We start from the raw sequence: 22,722 nt of genomic DNA, 5'->3' as shown, positions 1-22,722 counted from the left end.
AGCAGTATGCAATTCATAGTTGAGTAAAATACTTGTGTAACACACGTTTGAGGTAAGATAAATGAAACAAAACCAACACAAGGTAAGTAAATATAGGCAACAATTACACAGAGGCCTCCAACTTTAGAAGTCCTTCCCTAATTAGTTATGAATGTCTCGAGGGGAAAACAGGTAATGCACAGCTGTATAAAGTTCACAAGTTCAAGAGGACGTCTTCTGTAGCAGGTAAGTAAACTTGTTGTTGGTAACAAGGGCCAAGGCCTTCAGAAAAGTCTCCCTGAAGGCTCACAGGTGTTAAGTCTGGACGAACATGTATGGATAAACTCCCAAACACATGAATCAGCACTCCAGCAACATAAGAGCAGCGAAGCAACTCTCAAACGAATGAAAAGCCAGTATATACAATACTTTAATTAATGGAGGAGGCAAGTAGTGTGGAAAAGGGTTAACTGACAGATACTTGGGCAACACCTACTGTAGGTCATAGTTTCAGAGGTGCCAGAATAAGAGATGGAGAAGAAGCAATCAGCCAGTGAGGAGGTGATCAATTGAAGGGTATTATCCAGGAAGACAGGATGAGAGAATATGACAAGAAGAAAGGGATGAACACTAGTGTCAAAAGCAGCAGACAGATAAATGAGAATGCTTGAGGGATGACAATGAAGAGCACTAGTGAGGTAGTTGGAGATATGGTTTATAACCAATCCTGTGGAGTCCCTCCCATGGAAGCTCGATTGGAGTTGGATACTGAGTTCATTAGTCTCCAGATAAATAGAAACATGGTTTAATATTGCCCTTTCTAACATGTTAGAGAAGGGAAGGAAAAAGGATAGAGGGTGATAGCTCATGGCAACAGATGTATCTTGGAAGCAAGACAATGAAGAGGAACACAGGTGTGAATCCCAGTCCCACGCATAGTGACTGGTTTCTGGAATTAATTGTGTAATGAAGAATTAATTAATTCATTACTAGCTGGCTATTCAGTTGGGCTCAGCTGCCTTAGTAATGCTGATAAGGTTGTATAGTCACCATATGGAAGGTGTTGTCCACCATATATGTGTAAACCACAGCCTCAAATGCATCTGTATTGCACCATCATTTCAGTTAATAGAAGATATACCATCATTTTTAAGATCGTAAGATTCTGAATCTTGTCTGTCATAATATGCAGGGTTCAGGCTCAATAGCCTCAGTAATGACATGAATGGTAAAGTCATCATCTGCTGCATACAGCGTCTTATGTCCTGGTGCTGACCTCTTCCCTTTCCACCATCCACACTTACCTTTAAGGGGTTGACAGACTCATTGCTCATGATCTAGTAACCTGCTTCACTGGCATTCCTTTCACAGCCCTCTTTTCGTGACACTCTCAATGTGCCAAAACAATTCTGTTAAAACGTTAATGATAAGAATTAGAAGTCCCACCCTTGTCTCTCCCCAAGACCATCTACATACATTAGGAAGTTGCTGAGGGACTGAGTGATGGCCAAGCAGTGGGAACTGCAAGAAGTCAACATCAATATTTTACAGTCCTGTTTGATTTATGTTTATGGTGCTAACCCGTTAATTTCTAAACACAAGCTCAGAAGGGGGGACCAAGAGTTAGAAGGGGGTTCCATTGGTAATATGTGCTACATCTTGTGACAATTCAATGACGACCATTTTATGGCAAGGAAATGTTGTCACAGTTCAGATGATGTTGCAGATCCCCAGTCCAATTAGATAGATTGTCTAGATAAAACAGCGTTAGTGATAGTCACTCAGTACGTATATGTCATGTTAGCTTGCACCCAGGAAGAGGACATTTTGAGAAACTCATAACATTAGTGACATTCAACAAATGTTCACAAAAATTTACCACCCAAAAAATGTAGGCCTTTCTCTGATTATTTGGGGAAGGTTGGTGAATGTTTGTCAAGATTATAGATGATGTCCTAAAATTAATGTGCTCCATTAATTCCCCAAGCACAAAGGTTTTCTCTCACCTACTGCAGAACTTCTGCACAGATGTGTGCCAAACTTTTGCAAGGACCTCATTTATGGTTAACTCATAACCTGAGCAGCAGTTTCTCTTAAATCTACCTGAAAATGGCCAGAAATGGACCAAATGACCTGAAAATATTAACTAACTCTGTGTTGTCCCATAATATTCTGCTGACGCATAGATCCGTTCTCAGAGGCCTTGAAAAGTAGTCCCTAGACACACAATTGGAACATAGTGCTGCAGACAGGTAAAATGGTCAGTGAACCACATACATGCAATGGAGGCAAAGTAGCCTTTTGGGCTTGGTGCTGGGCCAGGTCCAGTGATCACTTTGAGTGGCTTGATGGGTGTTGGATAAAGGCCATGCCCCAGGCACAGTGAACAAGTTCAATGACCATAAGCAAATAGCAGTGGCTTGGAAACCCATAACAGAGGCAAAGTGGTCACATGTTACGGCATGCACAGGGCCCAGTTGAGTTCAGGCCAGAGGTACCTTTTCTGTGTTGAACTAGAATTGGTTGCCCAAACCTAGTAATAAATGATAAGTGGAGCCAATGTGATTGGTTGCAAGTAGAGACACATATTTACAGTGGGGGCATTGTGGTCAATGACTTAGCAGGGATCGGGCAGGACCTGTGCTGCAACACATGTTCAAAGGGAGAATGTGGTTGCCCTTTATGTCTTACCCCCACACCTAGGGAGGGTGAGGAACTATGCCCTTAAACATCATACAAAAGGCAATTCTGTAATATGAGCCACAGACTACTATATGGGCCTACAGGTCACCAAGCTACATTCAGGTGTCAAACCTGGACCACAACCCGTGGACCCAGAGACTGGACTAAAAATTGGTTCAATGTGGCCACTGGGCCAGAAAATAGGCCAGGCCCAATTATCACTTCCATTAGATTGACAGTGTCTGAGAAATCACTGAAGGTGATGCCTTAACAAAGTAACCATTGGCTAAAAGACCCACAATTGAGTAAAGGTTTCAACTGGGCCTGGTTGAAAGCCAGGCTTACTGGCTACTTTGGATGGCTCATCAAGTGTTGGGGCATGGGTGATTGCCATTTCACCGGGCAGAGTGGACATTGGCGGCAGGTCATGGGCAGTGGCACGCAGCATCACAGTTCGGAAATACCACTTTGACAAATCCCTGTGCTGGCTAAAGGCCTTTCCACAAACAAAGTGGCCATCTGCAGACCTACAAGAAGGTCACCTGTAGACCCAATGTCCCCTGTGGGTCACCTCTTGGGGCATCCTTGTTCTGGGTAAAGTAGCTGCAGACAATAGCCAGTGGCTTGCAGATTAGCAAAGGGGCTAAAGTGGCCACTAGACCTGGCCACAAGAGAGGCCCGTCTGTACTTTGGTTGTCTAAGCACATTTAAATTCCTGCGGACCATGCACTGTAAAAGTAACATTTTAAAAAGAAACATTTTGCAACCCTCTTGGGGTTTCCCAGAATCAGGGGAGGACAGAAAAAGGGGAAGGGGGAGCAGAAGTTCAATATGCCCTAAAAAAATATAAACAATTGCCATTTAGCAGCATAATCTGTGGGCTACACAATGGGCCTGCACACCATTAAGCAATTCCATTGGCTACATTTTCTAATTTCATTGGCCATGATCATAGGCCATTGCAAATAGCCATTCATGGGACATTGCAGCCACAGGCTATGGCTGCAGGGCATTACCAACAGCCACTTTGTGATACTTGAGCAGGGCACTGGAGCTGGGGAAAATCCATGGCACATCCTCTGGGTATGCTGAAAAAGGTCAATGGATGCCATTCCTGATTGGTGTCCACTTTAGGGGTCACAGTGGCTTCTGTTCCTGGCAGCAGGCACTTAAGGGTCTCTTTGTTGCGTCTGAAACATGCTTGAAAGCCATATCGTAGCCAACATCACCATTCTCCATTGGTGCAAGCCTTCAGTGAAGCCCTGGGGATGTATGAATACACTGACTCATGGAAACGGGCTGCCCTACATACCTAGATAGTTCCAATGGCGTACCTGAGATGCCCAGAGAATGGACAGACAAACTAATCCCAACAAAACAGAAGATAATAGCAGTTTTAGTCATGGGCCTAAAACCAGGGTCAATATCTGGGTTGAGTACCAAAGGATGCCAATGGTCTATGGGGCTCCTGGTGCACAGAATAGGGAGAAATGGTCACCAGGCCTGGCAGCAGGCCAGTCCCAGTGGCCACTTCAGGAAGCTGGCAGAGGTCTGGAAAAAGACACCTGCACCACACATGATTTTCACAGGTCATGTCCATTGGCCACCTCGAGAGAGAATGTGGACAATGGCCAATTAGGGTGGTTTAGGGGCCCAGATCATGTCTACAAACACTTCCCAGTGGTCATTTTGGGAGGGAGAGAAGGTCATGGTTTACCCCACAGCTCACCAACAGTCAATGCTCAATCTTCAGATAAGAAAACCCCCTGGAGAAAATCCCAAAATGTGGAAGACCTCATGAAATTGAATCTGCTCTTGCTTTTCTCACCCCAAATGTCTATTCATTAACTATTCCTGCACAAGTCAATGTCTACAGTCTGATAGGAGTCGTCATACCTGCACATGCATGTCAACAATACACAAAGGTGCTTAATTCTCAAGAGCATAGGAACACAGGTGCATCTCATAACACGAGTATTTGTGGACTAGTATTTACAATACTCACCCACTGCAGTGAGCTGACAAAATAGTTGTGTCCATGCATCATTGCGGATGCTATCCCTTAACATGTTTTCACATGTTATTTCTAGTTCAGCCATTTAACAAAATATAAAATAACAAATCTGATGAGTGCAGATTTGAGTAGAGAAATGGTAGTTTAGGGGAACTTGTGGAGGTATGCAGATTAGTTTCATTTTCTAAAGGGTTCAGCAGTTTTCAACAAAGTATTGCAGGTATTTTTCAACTGAGGTCTGTTTGACTCTCAGCTTTGGTTGCCAGAGGAGATTGGACAAAGCACTTCCAAGTAGATGTGTCACCACTCAAAGCTTGGTCCCCCTTAGATTACCAAAGTTCTTTTCTTGTAATTCCAATAGCAGCCATTTTAAACAACATGAATCATATGGCATTGGTACAGACAATGTTGGTAAAATGTCATAGTTTGCCAGAGGGTGATGTACCTATGGTTATAGCAGTTCCACAAGAAGAGATCAGCCACATGTGTTGTAGTTTCCATGCTCCCTTGCAGTGGTCTTGCATAATTTTAATGTTATACTTGTTATATCTCCACAAATGTTCAATATTAATTATTTGTGTGACATATAGAGCTCTTCAGAAAGCTTCAGACTAAGGTAGATAATGGTTTTAGAAAGGTAGCGGGCGCCCCTCTCTCGCAAGAACAGACATGATAACCTGTTCAGTGGTTATTAACCACTTGAGAGTTCGCAGCCACTGCTTTTACTCACTGTGCCTTTCACAGATGGGAAATATCCATTTGCATATCAGTCTTTGTCCTGCCCAGGGGCAGTCCAGCACCGAAATACAATGGCAACTCCAATCTGAACGAGAGTACCACCAGCAACCCCATACACGTGTTTCACCCTTGTTGGGGATCATCAGTGAGGTGAAGCTGATGCCTCTCTAAGCACAGTGAGAGGGAGACCACGTCTGGTTGCCCCCAGGAGACCTAGGGTTACCAATCCCAGGTTCCTTAACAAATAGTTTTAGAAAGGTAGCGGGCGCCCCTCTCTCGCAAGAACAGACATGATAACCTGTTCAGTGGTTATTAACCACTTGAGAGTTCGCAGCCACTGCTTTTACTCACTGTGCCTTTCACAGATGGGAAATATCCATTTGCATATCAGTCTTTGTCCTGCCCAGGGGCAGTCCAGCACCGAAATACAATGGCAACTCCAATCTGAACGAGAGTACCACCAGCAACCCCATACACGTGTTTCACCCTTGTTGGGGATCATCAGTGAGGTGAAGCTGATGCCTCTCTAAGCACAGTGAGAGGGAGACCACGTCTGGTTGCCCCCAGGAGACCTAGGGTTACCAATCCCAGGTTCCTTAACAAATAGTTTTAGAAAGGTAGCGGGCGCCCCTCTCTCGCAAGAACAGACATGATAACCTGTTCAGTGGTTATTAACCACTTGAGAGTTCGCAGCCACTGCTTTTACTCACTGTGCCTTTCACAGATGGGAAATATCCATTTGCATATCAGTCTTTGTCCTGCCCAGGGGCAGTCCAGCACCGAAATACAATGGCAACTCCAATCTGAACGAGAGTACCACCAGCAACCCCATACACGTGTTTCACCCTTGTTGGGGATCATCAGTGAGGTGAAGCTGATGCCTCTCTAAGCACAGTGAGAGGGAGACCACGTCTGGTTGCCCCCAGGAGACCTAGGGTTACCAATAAGGTAGATAATGTACAGTAGAGTATCCATTACAACACACACACACAACACCCATTCAGTATTATGTGAACAAAAGCAATACTAAGCCCTTGCCCTTGCCACTTGCCTTTTCAGTTGATCTAAATTCCTTTTTGAGACTTTAACCCACAAGATTTGTTTGCCTACTGTTGACATCAGGTGAATCAATCAGAAGAATTTTTATGGTAACTTCACAGAAAAAAAGGAGAGAGTAGTATTTATTGAAGGAAACGTTGATAGAACCAACCTAGTAAAGAACATCAATAATGCGGATGATGCCCCTCCAAGTGTAGAGGTGTCCTATAAAAGAGGGATATAGATAGAGATCATGGTGGTATGACTCTCCTCTAACCCTTAATTGGAAGTAATTACCATAGTCCCACTGGCAAGCAATGCTGGGCCTGGACCATCACCAGGTAGAAGACAAGGTTGTATGCTGCACACTGATTGATTGTTAGTGTCATATATTTGCTACATTCTGCACAAACACTTATAATCCGCAGTAAAGAGAAAATAATAGACAGAATTGTAAACATTTCAGTCTATTCCTCTGCTCCCGTATAAGATCTGTCAGAATCCCAACACCCTCTGTGCAGACTATAAAGCCATGCTCACTTCATACCCCCAATCGAGAATGCTTCCTGAGTCTGACGGCTAGGATCTCCAAATACCACTCCAGTCCCCACCTTATGGGATGCCCCTGTAGCTGCTGCACTAATTCTACTGTCAACCATCAAAAAGACAGCACCCCTTCAAGATGACTGTATTTTTTCACTGGCAGTGCTGCTTTCTGCGATATTGGAGTGGACCTATTAAATGCATAACTGCCAATGACACTCTTCGACAGGGAGATAGATAGATAGATAGATAGAGAGAGAGAGAGAGAGAGAGAGAGACAGACAGAGAGAGACAGAGAGAGACAGAGACAGAGAGACAGAGAGAGACAGAGAGACAGAGAGGGAGAAAGAGTGTGATAGAGAGGGAGATACAAAGGAAGAGCAAATGCTTGTTGGCATGCTATATGTGGGATACAGCTAGTTGTACAATTATTCATATTATTATAATTATTATTATCATTATTGTTATATGACTGTAAAAGAGTTGCATAAATGGAGGGAACATTGAGTAGTGTGGCTGAAATTAAGAGAAGCCATGTATGGGGCCACAATATTGAAGAGACTCAAATTCAAATACAATTTGCAGGAATTTGAAGATGCACTGATAGTATGTAGAGAGCAAGCAGGCATGGAGATGGTGAATGAGGTGGGTGAAGGCTGGCATATTGTTAAGAGTATGAGTATTTTGCCAAGAAGGGGCAAATGATTAGAGAGGGAGGACAAGGATAATATAAAAGCAGTATACATAAGAGTTTTGGTAGAGCTATGCATTAGGGGAGAGAAGATCTTTCTAATGCTTAGTAGGTTGATCCAAACTGTCAGTCCAGAAAAAGTAGACACCCCTCAATCATAAGGCAATGTACTTTGTTGGCCAAAGACCAACTGCCTCATGTGTTTAGTATTAGAAATATGTAGCCATAAGCTTGACTGAAGCGCAGCCATTTTAAGGTGACTAAAATCGCCATTTTGTTTTCTGTAACGTTTGCTTTTTGCCTTCTGTTAAAACTGCTTTTCTGAAATATTATTCTGCTCCACTAGTGCATAACGCAAGGCCGCGAGAGACATGTTGAAACATAACGCAGCAACCCAGACCGAAATGCCCGGTCTTCTCCCTCACATATTCTTGGAAAGTAAGCAGCAAGGCATTCTAATCAGTACACAGGTTCCAGCTAGTCTTGGAAACACAGCAGAAATGCTAGAAGCGAACATTACATGACTTGAATTATGCTCTTCTTTGCAGCCCCCCTTTCTTGAGCCCTGTAGAGCCCTGGAGAGCAAGGTGACCCCCAGTACACAAATAGAAACTAGGAGGTAGCAAGGCCTGGAATGTGTCTGTCACCTGCATGCTGCTTGTTTGCAAGAACAGAAGCATTGTGTTCTTTTAAACAAAGACTTATGTCTGTAGGCTCGCAAAAATTGCAAACTGTTGCAATGTCGCAATAAATGTTCGAAGGTGTTATACTCGTCACCATTGTCAATCATCGTACCCGATTCAAAGGAAATGTATTAGGGGCAGTATTGGATGTGTCACTACTGATTGTAAGATGCTTGCTTTGTATATATGTAACTGTTGGACGATTCTCTCATCTCTTGCGTCCCACAGCGTCTGGAAACACACGTCACGGGGCGTGGGACCCAGTTGGCCAACTGAGACTATTTGATTTGCAATAAACCCAAGCATTTGGGAATACAACCTCGTGTGTGGCGTATCAGTTCGTGTGTGGTGATTGTGCCTTGTTTCTATACGCAAGGGTCCCTCAGGGGCCCCTTCAAGATGGTGCCTGAATAGGGACCCTCCCCCACTTGTTCCATCGTGGACGTTGTAAAATAAGGAAGTTGGAGCGAACGGCGAGGACGAGCCGATCGAGCCGGGATCAAGAGGTGTTCGGGGCACCCCTGCGAAAGTTATATGAGAATCCTTTGCAGATCTGCACACCATTGATCCCTGATCGACGTGCCTGGCCAGAGAACAAGGAGGCCAGGGTCCCGAAACGAGGCATAGTGAGCCAAGATACGCAGACACAACATCATTGGTTGGTCAGTATACAGACGAATTGCGTCTTGAAGGACGACTTGACTGATCAGGTGAGTCATGCCCCGATTCAAAGTAACCCTCATATTGGTTGAGAGTTGATTTTGCAAAATTAAACACCCAATGCAAGGTTAATTAGCCAAGGGTAAGGTTAAAACATGCCTGGGGTATTGTCCACCTTAGCAGGATTTTTCTGCTGCAGTGGACAATCTTTGGAAACAGGCCAGGTCGCGCCACCCGTGGGGTCGCCAGCGTATGAGATGTATGTGAAATATGGTGTAGGTGCAATCATGTTTTGTGAGACTTGGCATAGGCAAACCAGAAAACAGGAAGATCTTCAGTGGCCAAATCATGGGGGTTTTGAAATTACTAGAATATATAACTTGGAGAAGGTGTTGATGGAAAAGAAAACACACCCTTCAGCATTTGATATACTTAGGGACTGGAGAAGGGAAGCTATGCTTTGTTGGAGAAGTAGAGAGAAACATGCGTGCCGGCATAAATCGCAAGCAGAGAGAGTGAAAGAAAAGGAGGAGGAGGAGTGGAATGATAGTTTGAGAAACTCAAATAGACGCGATCAGTTGAGTATAGAAAAAATATACCCACAACGTGAGTTGCCTCAGCCCCCTCCAGTTGCTCAGCCCCTCGCAACTGACCAAATCCCAGCACAGCCACAGACCATGCAATCGGCGCCTCCCATTAGCCAGTCAGCGCTGCAACAGTTACTTCCCGTTCCCGTTGTCCCATCTGCACCTCCCTCCCTAGAGATCGTTTCTGTCCCATCTGCCCCTCCTGTAATTGAACTTGAGCTCATTGAAACGATAGAAGGGGCTGGACAAAGTGGATGCGCGAGAGTGACTCGTAGTGCGATCAGCAAGGAGAGAAGATGGGAGTTGCAAGAGCAGGCAGAAATGTATATAAACGGGAATGACAAAACGTCAGCGCTAGCTTCGATGTATGATTTCAGGAGGAGCAATGAAAGACAGGTAGTGTTGGAATGCATGGGGAAATATTTAAAGGCGAGATGGAAACAGTTAATTTCAAGGCTACCGCCACAACGGTTGTTGGATTTGAATGCATTAGCACGTTGAAGAGAGAGAGATGAAGAAATAAGGGAACATGTAGACCGACGTTTTGAATTTAAGAATGAACTTGATGATGAATATGCTGAAATGTTTGCCACACCAGGATATACGAGTAAAGATATTAGGAGAGATATGAAGGAAGCGGTGGTGCCCTATATACAGCTGCGATTTTTGCCGTCATCAAGACAGACAGGCGATAAACTGAAAGTATGTGTACGAGAGCCGTTAAAATGGATTTCAGATCCTAGTATCCCCACAATGGAAATACATGAGATATTTGATGAATACCCCTTGCCCATGAAAAGAAAAGCACTGCAGACAATGGGCCTCATTACACGTTAGGCGGTAAGGGTTTACCGGTATCGGTATATCCTCACCGCCTTACTACGAGGTCCCTTTGCGGGTTGGGGATTTTAACGCCTGCTTTTTGCAAGTGTTAAAAACCAACCTGCAAAGGGACCCAGGAGCTAATTACGGTGCCGCAATTTGCGGTGCCGTAATTAGCACCTTCCCCATTCCCATTATGCCCTATGGGGCAAAAATGGGAATGGGGAAGGGCAATGGTGAAAGGGGGAATTACCGCCCCTCCAACCTTGGAATGGGGCTGTAATTCCTTTTTCCACCAAGGCGGTGCCGGTATTTTACCGGCATAATGAGGCCCAATGTTTGAATATTTGATAGACAAAGATATAGATGAGAAGAAAGCCGGCCCCACTGAAATGATGGCAGTATATAAGAGAGCTTTAGAACGTGGAACAGGAGAAACAGCCTTATCGCTTGATTTGGGAATATTATTGCATATGAGAGAAGGGGGAGGAACAATGAGTGCGGTATTTCCCATGAGAGAAGTCCCACCTACTTTCGTGCCTAAGGTAGAGATTCCTGCAGCAGGCAACCAACCAGCACGAGTAACAGAAGCACATTATACAGCACAATATGTGCACGTCCCCTTCTCCAGGCAAGAAGTAAATAACATAAAACAGACGATTTCCGATATAAGAAAGAATCCGGCGGGATTCTATAAGGAAATAGAGTCCTATTTGCAATCATCCGTGTTCACTATGGGTGATATAGATCTTATATTCCCAGTAATCCTGCCAGCAGACATATGGAAGCAAATAAGGAAAGTGGATGATGAGACGGCCTATGGCGCCACCTGGGCGAATTTAATACTGGACGATAGGAATAAAGCAGTGGGGGGAAAACCGGGGCCAAATATGGAGGCGTTACCAGCACGGATAATACAAAAATTGAAAGAAATTGTTCCAGAAAGAAGAATTCAATGGGACAAATTGACTGTGTGCGTTCAGGGCAAGGATGAGTTAACTTCAGATTATTTTAATAGATTTGAGGAAGTATTCACAGACTTTAGTGGACAGGATGTAAGCACAGAAGCAGGAAAAAGACTATTTGTCGATAAGTATGTGAGAGGGTTAATATTTCCAATTTAAAACTTAATAATGACATCGGAAAGTGCACGGCAAACAAAAACATTGAGTGAAGTATTACATATGGCCCAATATTATGAGAACAGAGTGAACACGGAGAAAGAGAAAGAAGTGAAGGATAGGGCCAGTTTGAAAACAAGGGTGCTACTTCAGCAAGTGGCGGGACACAACAGAGGAAGAGGAAATGCACAAGGCAGAGGTAATTCAAACATGCATTGAGGGCTTCTGGGATTAAATCGGTGTGCGTATTGCAGAGAGGAATGTCATTGGCGAGCGCAATGCCCACATCTGCAAAATAGTAATGGGTATGGCCAGAGAAGACAGCATAGGGGGCATCCAGGAACTAACGGGCAAAATAGAAGTAACATGCAGCAGCACCAAAATAGTCAAGGGGATGGTACCCAAAATCAGAACCAAGCTCAGAATCAAACTTCTACTCAGAATCAGAGCCATCAAAACACGCAAAATGGGAATAGAGGAAAGGGCGGGAACATTTTTGACACTCAATCAAATGCGTACTATAATAACAGCAGCGATTACACATCGGATGAGGTGTTGTTTCCTCAGTAGGACAGCCCAAGACAGGGGTTGGAACCAGTGTCTATTCCCGTGAATCAGAAAGAACCCTATGTAGAAATGAAAGTCGGGAATAGAAACAATAGCTTTCTCATAGATATGGGGGCACAGAAGTGCTCAATAGATCATCACTTGGTTCCAGAAATACCACTGTCAGGGCAAAGAAATATTTCAGTAGGGTTTGCAGGTACCCCAGTGATAAATCCAGTGTCCCAACCAGTAGCAGTTACGTTAGGCCCATTCACTGAATATTGTCCATTTCTCTTAACAGAAAATTGTGGGGAAAATCTTTTAGGATTAAATGTATTGAAAAAACTGAGTGCAGTTATCCACTGTACACCAGATGGAGTATTTTTGACCATTTCACCACAGAATGTACCAGTATCTGAATTTTTGTCCAAACTTTTGCCAGGAGAATTGTGTGAAGTGCCAACTTGTATATGGGCGATGAATGGCAATGATGTGGGATGCTTGAAGATAGAGCTAGTAAAGATTGCTCTAAAGGAAGGAGTATCGTTACCGCGTATTCCACAGTACAGAATTTCAGCAGAAGGAGAGAAAGGATTGAAAACTATTTTTTCGAATTTGGTAAAATTGGGAGTGATTGAAGAGATTACAGGCAGCACATCTAACAGTCCCATTCTTCCGGTGTATAAGAAAGGAGGTAATGAGGTACCATATCGTTTCATAATTGATCTGCGTGCATTAAACAAGGTAGTAGAGCCTCAATTCCCATTGGTTCCAGATGTCACCACAATTTTGACAATGATACCTGCCTTGGCAGAATACTTTAGTGTAATTGATTTGAAAAATGCTTTCTTCAGTATTCGAGTACACAAAGAAAGTAGATATCTGTTCGTCTTCACGTTAGGAGGACGATCATTCAAATTCACAAGCATTGCACAGGACTACACAGAGAGTCCAAGTATTTACAGCAGAGCATTGAAAGAACAACTAGATATGCTAGAATTACCGGCAGGTTGTTTATTGTTACAGTACATAGATGATTTATTGATCGCTGCAGATACAGAGGAGATTTTTGAAAAGAGTGCTCTTTTACTATTAACACACTTAGCAGCGCATGGCCATAAAGCAAGTTTAATGAAATTCCAATATTGTCTAAAGGAGGTGACTTATTTGGGTTACCTACTTTCGAGAGAAGGGAGAAGATTGAGACCAGAAAGAATAGAGAGCATTTCTGGTATGCCTATCCCAAAGACACAGAAAGGAGTCAGAGCCATAATAGGCATGGCATCCTATTGCTGGCAGTGGATTGTAAACTTTGCCTTGATTGTGAAGCCAGTGGTGAAATTGGTAAAAAAAGGATGTTGTGATGCCTTTGCAGTGGAATGAAGAATGTCAGAGATCATTTGCTCTGCTCAAAACTGCATTGTGTTCTGCTCCAGTTTTGGGCACACCAAATTATGAGAACATTTTCAGATTATTTGTACATGAGAGTGAAGGCTGTGCATTGGCTGTTTTGACACAGGAACAAGGTGGAAGAAATAGGCCATGTGGCTATTTTTCTTCCGCGCTGGACCCTGTAGCGCGCTCACTACCACGTTGTTTGCGAGCTGTTGCAGCGGCTGCTGCGTCAGTGAAACAAACAGAAGGGATGGTATTGGGGCACACTTTAATATCGATGCTGCCACATACCATAGACGTTCTATTAAATAGAACGCAGACGCAACACCTCACCTCTGCTAGATTGACTAGATACGAAATTGTCCTTTTTGCGCCACACATCCACATTATGAGGTGTAGCGCTTTGAATCCTGCTGAATTAATGCCACTGCCGACGGAAGAACTTGGTGAGAATGAATCACCTCCCCATGATTGCTTAATGTCACTGAGGAGGAAACGATTTAAGAGATACCCTGCAAAAAGAGGAGCCAGATGGAGAACTGTTTTGTGACGGCTCCTGTTTTAAACTACCTGATGGCACATCAACTTCTGCCTATGCTATAACCACGTTGAAGAGTATAGTATAAAGTAAAAGAATCCCCTCCAACTCTGCACAAGCAGTGGAGATAATAGCTTTAACCAAAGCCTGTGAGATTTCTGAAAATTTGAGGGTAAACATATATACTGACAGCCAATATGCCTTTGGCGTGGTTCACAACTTTGGCCGACTCTGGGTTGAGAGGGGTTTCTTGACATCACATGGGGCCAGAATCCAATATGGCCCTTTGATTGTACGATTGCTGTCAGCACTTACGTGACTGAAGCGCCTAGCAATAGTGAAATGCGAGGCGCATAAAAAAGTGACATGCAAAGTGGGAGAAGGAAACGCATTTGCAGACAGGATTGCGAAACAAACTGCCACTGACTTGAATACCAAAATGTTAACAGTACAGTCTGAGGAAGTGCCCTGCATGATAGAGAATGGAATTTCTACTGTCAAAGAGATGCAGGCAGAAGCCACTGCTGACGAAATACAAGGGTGGGCTGAGGGCTCTGCTGAATTAGATCTAGAAGGTTGCTGGGTGGACAAGAAGAGTAGAAACTGGATGCTGCCCAACTCCTATGTAACTGCAATGGTCACGATGGCCCACAGCCCTACACACATTTGTGCCAAAAAGATAGTTCAGCATTTAGCCACAGTTTGGGAGAAAACACACATAAAGAAAAATGCCGAGAGGCTGGTCCAGAATTGTATTACATGCCTACAACACAATGTAGGGAAGTGAACGGTGACTCCAACAGGCAGTTTTGGCCATCCCTCTATGCCATTTGAAGTAATCCATTTTGATTTCATAGAAATGGAGAGATGCCAAAACTTGAAGTATGTCCTAGTGATAATATATGCATTCAGTAAATGGGTGGAAGCATATCCAGTAAAAGAATGCACCGCCATGAGCACGGCGAAAGTAATGTTGAAGGAGTACTTCTCACGTTTTGGTCTGCCCCGTGTCATACAGTCAGATAATGGTCCGCATTTTGTGGGCGCAGTAATATTACAGATTAATAGGTCTCCAGATTGATAAATGATTCCATTGTTCTAGACACTTCATGAGTACCGGTCTTATTGAAATTGAACGCCACAATGGCATTTTGAAAGCTAAAATAAGCAAGATTTGTGCAGGTAACAAGTTAAGCTGGGCAGACACATTACCAATAGCGTTACTGTGCATGCGTACATCTGTGCAGGCAAGAACTGGGCTCTCCCCATATGAAATAGTGATGGGGAGGCCGGCAAATGTTTGGTGTGCGCCGCAGCCGAAGCGGTTAAGGGAGCTTGAATACTCTGTGTCAGCATTTATTGTAATCTTTTAATACAAAAATTGTGTTTGATTCATCAGCAGGTGCAGGAGGCATTACCGATCAGGTACACTGGTCCGGGGCATGCACTGGAACCCGGAGATTGGGTCCTAATCAAGAACTTTGAAAGGAAGACATTGCTTGCACCAAGGTGGCGTGGACCCTATTTGATACTCTTAACAACGCAGACCGCCATTCGTGTAGACAGAAGGAAAGTGTGGATTTATGCAACCCACGCTAAAAAGGTCCCGTCACCGTTTGAAAAACTGCCTGATCGAGACGATCAGAAAGAGACAGCAGTCCCAGAAACAAAAGAGACGGTTGCCAGTTCCTTGCCACAAAATCTGCTTGATCCTGAAACGAAGCCTGAAAAGATTATGATAAAAGAGGTAGGGCAAAGAGTGCCCCAATGTTGTCCAGCAGAATCTGCATCACTGCTGGCTGACACTAAACGTGTACCGATTTGGCGCCCACCCTCTTTCATTGCGCCGCAGCCTGGATCAAAAACCTGCATCATCACTTTGGCACCCACCATCATCTTCCATTGAGCCACAGGCTGACTCCAGGCTCGAGTCTGGAAGTGCACCCGCACTATTCATTGATCACACAATACCAGGAGCAAGACGGTATAATTTGCAGAACCGGAAGAAGGAGTGATCAAATCTTCCTTTCTTTTCAATCTTTGTTGCCTCTGTTTCCTATCACGGATGAAATAGGAACTGGAGGCCTAGAGGAGAGCGGCATGAGTGTTGTGCAAATCGGACAGCCCAAAAGCGAGGCTCCTCGGTGCTGAAGTAAACAAGATCCATGTGCAGATCACCCCTTGGGGACAAGAGGGGCTCACATGGTACGAAGGCAATTGATAACTGCTCTGGAGTTCTTTGAGCAATGTGCAAATGCACAGAGATCTTGCCCAACGTATTGCAATCCAGGCGGCTAAGAACTGGCAGAACAGACTGTTGACATTTACTGAACTTATTAACATTCGAACGAGTGCAACGAGGAGAGATATTCATGACGAACATTGCTGAGGAAGAAGAACCGAGAACCAGCTTTTGCCCCCTCCTGCACCACTGCTGATAATGAGTTAAACATAGAAACTGGAAGGTTACACTAAAAGAATTGCATAAAAAATTGTATGCTGATTTTAACAATAGTCATGTGTGTGAGGAGTATAATAGCCCCAGTAATGACCGTCCTAGTATTATGGTACTTAGAAGAAATACACCCATTAGAGGTTCTCTTGCCTGTAAGAAACAACTCCACTACTGAAAGCAAGGTTCATGTAATTACTTACACTCTGTCCCCAATGGAAGAAAGACACAGAGAAGGTTTTGGGAATAACACATTGCTGCTGATAATGAATATGACACACTCAATATTAAGAAAAAATAATTGCTGGGTCTGTGTCCACTTGCCACAGCATGGTGGTAAAGGAATTGGTTGGTATGTGCAGCCCCTGCAATTGAGTTCTGCATGTTACGCTTCCTTGAATGCATTATATTATGGGAAATGGAACGAAAGTGAAACTGGTCAATTAGATAGAACAAATATGAATGAATTTGAAGAAATTATTATGAAAACCGTAGGTTGTTCTATATTTCACAAAGCACAGCCGATCACACCAGTAGTGAGGTGGCAAGATAGACTATTTGTGCCCTATAAATCATCTGTAATCACGTTTCAAATGAACCCAGAAGGAAATAAAGATACAGTGCCCCCCACTTATACAGAAAATTACAGTCCACGGTCCGTTCCTTTTTGCCTGAGGAAGAAGGGTTCCTATTCGGTAGGGACATTCACTAGATGTATGAATATAGCAGTTCTTGATAAGGAGGTAGAGCCAGTTTATGTAGGAGATCCTGTTTATTTTATATGTGGAGAAAAAGCGTAACCCTGTTTACCTAGAAATTGGGAAGGTACTTGTTACTTAGGATTCCTATTCCCTGGGGTGTTCCTTTCAAAAACAGCAGACATATCAAAATTGCCCAGATCAATACCACGGCAGAATGAGGAAGGAGGTTTAATTGCAGAGGAAATAGCAAAATCATTTATACCATTTTGGGGCCAAGCAATAACCTCCTATAATATAAGACAACTGTCCAGGATTTTAGAGAAAACGATAAATGGGATAACAGATATATTATACAATATTACATTAGAGGAAAAAGGAATTAGATTAATGACCCTCCAAAATAGAATGGCTCTTGATGTCATCCTGGTTGATCGTGGGAGAGTTTGAAAAATCGTGGGATCAGCGTGTTGCGTATTTGTAAGCGACTCCTCCCCTAAGATTTTCGAAGTGATAAGAAAGTTGCACGTTTTAAGCTCTGACCTTCACCCCCCTGAAGGGAGCTGGGAATTAAACATAAGCTCCTGGTTCTGGGAAGTATTACGCTCATGGGGATGGATATTATTTGCGATCCTAGTAGTAGTGCTAGGAATATTCATGACTTGTTGTTGTTGCATACACTGCTTACCCATAATATGCACTGAAATGAGCGAGGAGTGTGTACAAATGATAGAAAAAAGAGCACTATGAAACAAAATACTCGCGACAATGATGAATTAAAAATGGTAAAAGAATTCATGTCAATCGATATTGATGACAATGAGGAGGAGACCAACAGTATACAAGAATCAGAATTAGATACTTGGTCAGAAGAGGATGCAATGTATGTATGAGGCATTTGACATACGGCCAAAAGGAGGGTTTGTCAGTCCAGAAAAAGTAGACACACCTCAATCATAAGGCAATGTACTTTGTTGGCCGAAGACCAACCACCTCATGTGTTTAGTATTAGAAATATGTAGCCATAAGCTTGACTAAAGCGCAGCCATTTTAAGGTGACTGAAATCGCCATTTTGTTTTCTCTAACATTTGCTTTTTGCCTTCTGTTAAAACTGCTTTGCTGAAATATTATTCTGCTCCACTAGTGCATAACGCAAGGCTGCGAGAGACAGAAATGCCCTGTCTCCTCCCTCACATATCCTTGGAAAGTAAGCAGCAAGGCATTCTCATCAGTGCACAGGTGCCAGCTAGTCTCGGAATCACAGCAGAAATGCTGGAAGCGAACATTAAATGACTTGAATTAGGCTCTTCTTTGCGGCCTCCCTTTCTTGAGCCCTGTAGAGCCCTGAAGAGCAAGTTGACCCCCAGTACACAAATAGAAACTAGGAGATAGCAAGGCTGGAATGTGTCTTTCCCCTGCACGCAGATTGCTTGCAAGAACAGAAGCATGGTGTTCGTTTAAACAAAGACTTATGTCTGTAGGCTCGTGAAAATTGCAAACTGTTGCTAAATAAAGGTGTCATACTCGTCACCATTGTCAATCATCGTACCCGATTCAAAGGAAATGTATTAGGGGCGGTATTGGATGTGTCAGTACTGATTGGAAGATGCTTGCTTTGTATATATGTAACTGTTTTACGATTCTCTCGTCTCTTGCGTCCCCCGGGGTCTGGAAAAATACATCACGGGGCGTGGGACCCAGTTGGCCAACTGAGACTATTTGCTTTGCAATAAACCCTAACATTTGGGAATACAACCTCGAGTCTGGTGTATCAGTTTGTGTGTGGTGATTGTGCCTTGTTTCCATACGCGAGGGTCCCTCAGCGGCCCCTTCAAAACAGCAATGGAGATGTAAGGATTGAAGTGATGGAGAATAAGATTGGTTTAGAAAAGGACTCTAAGTCTGTGAACTTTGGGGGAGGAGGTGATGAGGTGTGGAGAAATAGAAATGATTGGAGGAGGTGTTGAGCATTGAGAGCTGTATGAGATATAACTTCTGTTTTGGAGGAGTTACACATGCAGGCATCTTTAACCTCTTAAGTGCCAAGGACGAGTATGCTTGTCCTTTTTACAAAGACTTACATAATAGCCTGGCCCTTGAGATTTCAGGGGTGAGAGGATAAGGTCAGGGAAGGAGATGAAGATGTGTATGCCTTCAAGACAAAGGTGAAAGGAGGGTGCAAAGTAGATTAGTTGATTGAGGAATTGCTGCTGGGTGAGAAGAGAAGCAGACTGGGTTAAGAGCCCTAGGAGACATCCACCAAGACTGAGATGGGATATGATTTGCCATGTTCCAGGAGGTAAAGAAGGAGCAAGCCAACTGGTAGGAGGCAATCCAGACAAATATTATGGCTTGTTCCTAAGGCTATTGATTGTGAGGAGGATAGAATGGTGGTCTGTGGTATCAAAGACTGCATTTACATTAAGGGGAGTAATGATGTAGAATCGTTTACTATGATGACCAGCGGTAAGACAATTAGTTAACTGTTTCAGTTGAATGGATGCTGGGGAATCTAGATCGGCAAGAACCTAGTAATCCTGTTTAAGACTACTCACGCTAGGATTTTGTACTGGGAGTTGCAATGGTTGTTAGGATCCACATTAGGACTTTCGACGATAGGGAGGGCATTGGCAACTTTGTAGCATGCAGCAAAGTCACTACTGGGGAGGTAGTAGGATAAGTGTGATACTTTTTTATTATTTGTGGAAACAAAGGGGTCCACTGTAGGAGAGGAAGGGTTGGATTTCCATAGATAAGACCTTACTCAGTGTGAGACCTATCAGAGAAGAGGTCAGGCTGGATATGATGGAAGTGGAAGGTTTTGAAGGGAATGCAATGTTAGGTGGGAGGGAGAAGTTGGTGGTGAGGCGGTCACAGATTTTACAGATCTAAGAAAAATAGAGGGAACAGTTAATGGCTATGAGAGAATAGATAATTGACTGAGGGAATGGAAAGGAGGTTCCATTGTTGGATTTGGATGTGCTCAGGGATATTATGAGTATTTGAAGAACATTAAAGGATGTGATTAGGAGTGCACAGATTTGAAGTTGCATTAACATATTTAGTTGGAAAAGCATGTGATTAATCTAAAGATGACCGAGGAGAGGTGGTAGTAAAGGTGTGAGCATGTTAATGGTTTAATGGGGGCATGTTAAGAGCTAGGTAGAAGTCATTAAATCCATGCTAAATGAGGGGGGGCCGAATAGGGGGCAAAGCTAAATGGGAGAACCTTACCTTGTCTAATCAGGGAGCCAGAAAGTCTGGTATGAAGCTGCATTTGGTGACAGGAGAGGTTTGGAGAAGGAAAAGAGGAATAGGGATGCAGATATGAAAGTGAATAAGAAAGTGGTTGTATAGGGAGGGTGTATAGTACGTTTTATTGCTTTAGATATTTACATTAGTTACATTGAGAAGCTGCTCTGTGTTGCAGTTGTCAGCACCCTTCAAAAAGCACATGGCAGTCAAAAACTGATCAGAGGGTCATGAGCAGATAATCAGTTTGGAAGATCATATCAAAGGTTTATGGGTAAGAGGCAGCCAATAGTTTGTAATGTGTCATGTAATGCCCCCTGCAACCTACTGATTGAGCCTATAAAATATTTAAAGGGAAAAAAACAGTTTGAAGCCCTCTACATTGGGCTTGGATGGTGCAATTAAGAACTATAGGTTCTTTTATCAGAAAACACACAAGATTGACAGACTGTCAGCCCTGAAACAACGCATGCGAATCTGCAAATGAGCGCGTTCAACCACGAAGACCTACCGGACAGCACAATCTCACTGGAAAGAGGCCCGCAGGGCTCACTGGTCCTTCCTTCTTCTCCGTATCAGGGGGTTGCGCAGGGAAGGTCTGCCAGCTATGGAGAGTCTAGCAGCGCTGCTCAAGAGATTATACAACACATTAATCTAGACTTGGAGATATCTGGGTGCTAAGTCGTTACAAACAAGGGAGAGGGTGTCCTTAATCCTCATACCTTTCGGTTTATAAATTGTGCTAGCCCACAGGAAATGTTGTACTTCCACTGACAGAGGAGGCTGGTAAACCCAAAACGCAGCCCTCCATTAACACCATTAAGGCTCAGAAGGATGATTGGGTTAGCAATCAATGTGGTTCACCAAGAGAAACAATAAAAGAGTAAGACTATCCTCTGGTAGCCCGAAATCCCTGTGCTTGGGTGAGTTGATGGTAGAATGTTCATGTATAAAATCGCCTCAGTTCAATCCAGAGGAAATTCAGAACTCAGACCCCAGGTCAACTGGGATCAGCAACTCCACTGTGGCTGCACTAGCCATAAAATTGGCCCCATTCACCAAACTCTATGAGACACATAAAGTAGTTCCAAGATGGCGCCGGCTCAGATCAAGAGGAGCCGACGCGAGAGACTGTTTTGCTACCTGGCGAGTAAGTACTGCTCACAACACACATTTCTCAATCTAGTTGAGGATTTTCCTCGTAACATGACTCTTATTAGAATCCGGACATATTGGAAAGTTGTAATTAGGTAATACTGCATGCTCATATTAAAAGTCCGGACATATTAGAATGTTGTAATTGGGTAATACCGCATGCTCGTGTTAGATAAATACATGGCGTATTACCACGCGCCCACAATTGTACTGTTTTGGAGCATTTAACCAAAGTGTACACTTTCTTTTATGGTTATACTTACCTGTTCTGTTTGGATTATACAGAATGTTGCATATGGGGTAATACCGCATGTTTGGATAGATATAGGGCGCAATTTTATTTACCCATAATTGTAGTTTACTTGATCATTTAACCAATGGGACCTATCCGAATTGCGCCATTTAATAGATTTGTTGAAACATAACAAAATGGAACTTAGAAGGAGTATGGCATATACTGTTCCTTCCTTTTTCTTTTCATATGTAACAGATTACAACGGGATCTAACCCTTTATAATTGTGAAGAGTAAGGATTTATTGAACACCCTAGTGGGTAAGTCTGGACTTATAAGCTCCGTGGCCTATGTCTTTTAGTATATAATATTAGGTATTGTACCTTACTTACATCACATTTGTCTCTTTTTCTCTCATCCTGTTTGTTTCTCCTGCCTCCCCACCACAACTCGGGTAATTATGTATTTTACATTTTTTGATTCCGAATATGTATGATGTAATACATTGCTATGTTAATGCTTTTCAGTTTCATTTGCGTACTAATGTGACAAGCCCTATTTTGAGAAAGGCCTTTGGTGGCCGAAACACGTGTAAACAAGGGCAAGTGAGATCCTGTAAAGTGAACTAATACAAATAAATTCACTGGAAACAAGGCGCAATTTCCTGGACTCCTTTCCATGTTATTGCATGCTGTTTTTTCTTACGTTAAGGGGTTTGATTTGACTGAGCTGCCTGATGATTCACCTCACTCTCACATTGACCATCATGCTGGGTGGAAGGAACAATCAAGAGGGGCTGAGGTCTGAATAAAGCAAGAGGTGGCCTTCTTCCCCCATACCGTCTCAACCAATTGCAACCGTTTGGATAAGCGTAGGTCGGAATTCCAACAAAAT

The sequence above is a fragment of the Ambystoma mexicanum genome, chromosome 3q (assembly GCF_040938575.1).
Source record: "Ambystoma mexicanum isolate Mex_15411 chromosome 3q, UKY_AmexF1_1, whole genome shotgun sequence".
NCBI lineage: Eukaryota > Metazoa > Chordata > Amphibia > Caudata > Ambystomatidae > Ambystoma > Ambystoma mexicanum.
Note: the sequence above shows the minus strand (reverse complement) of the source record.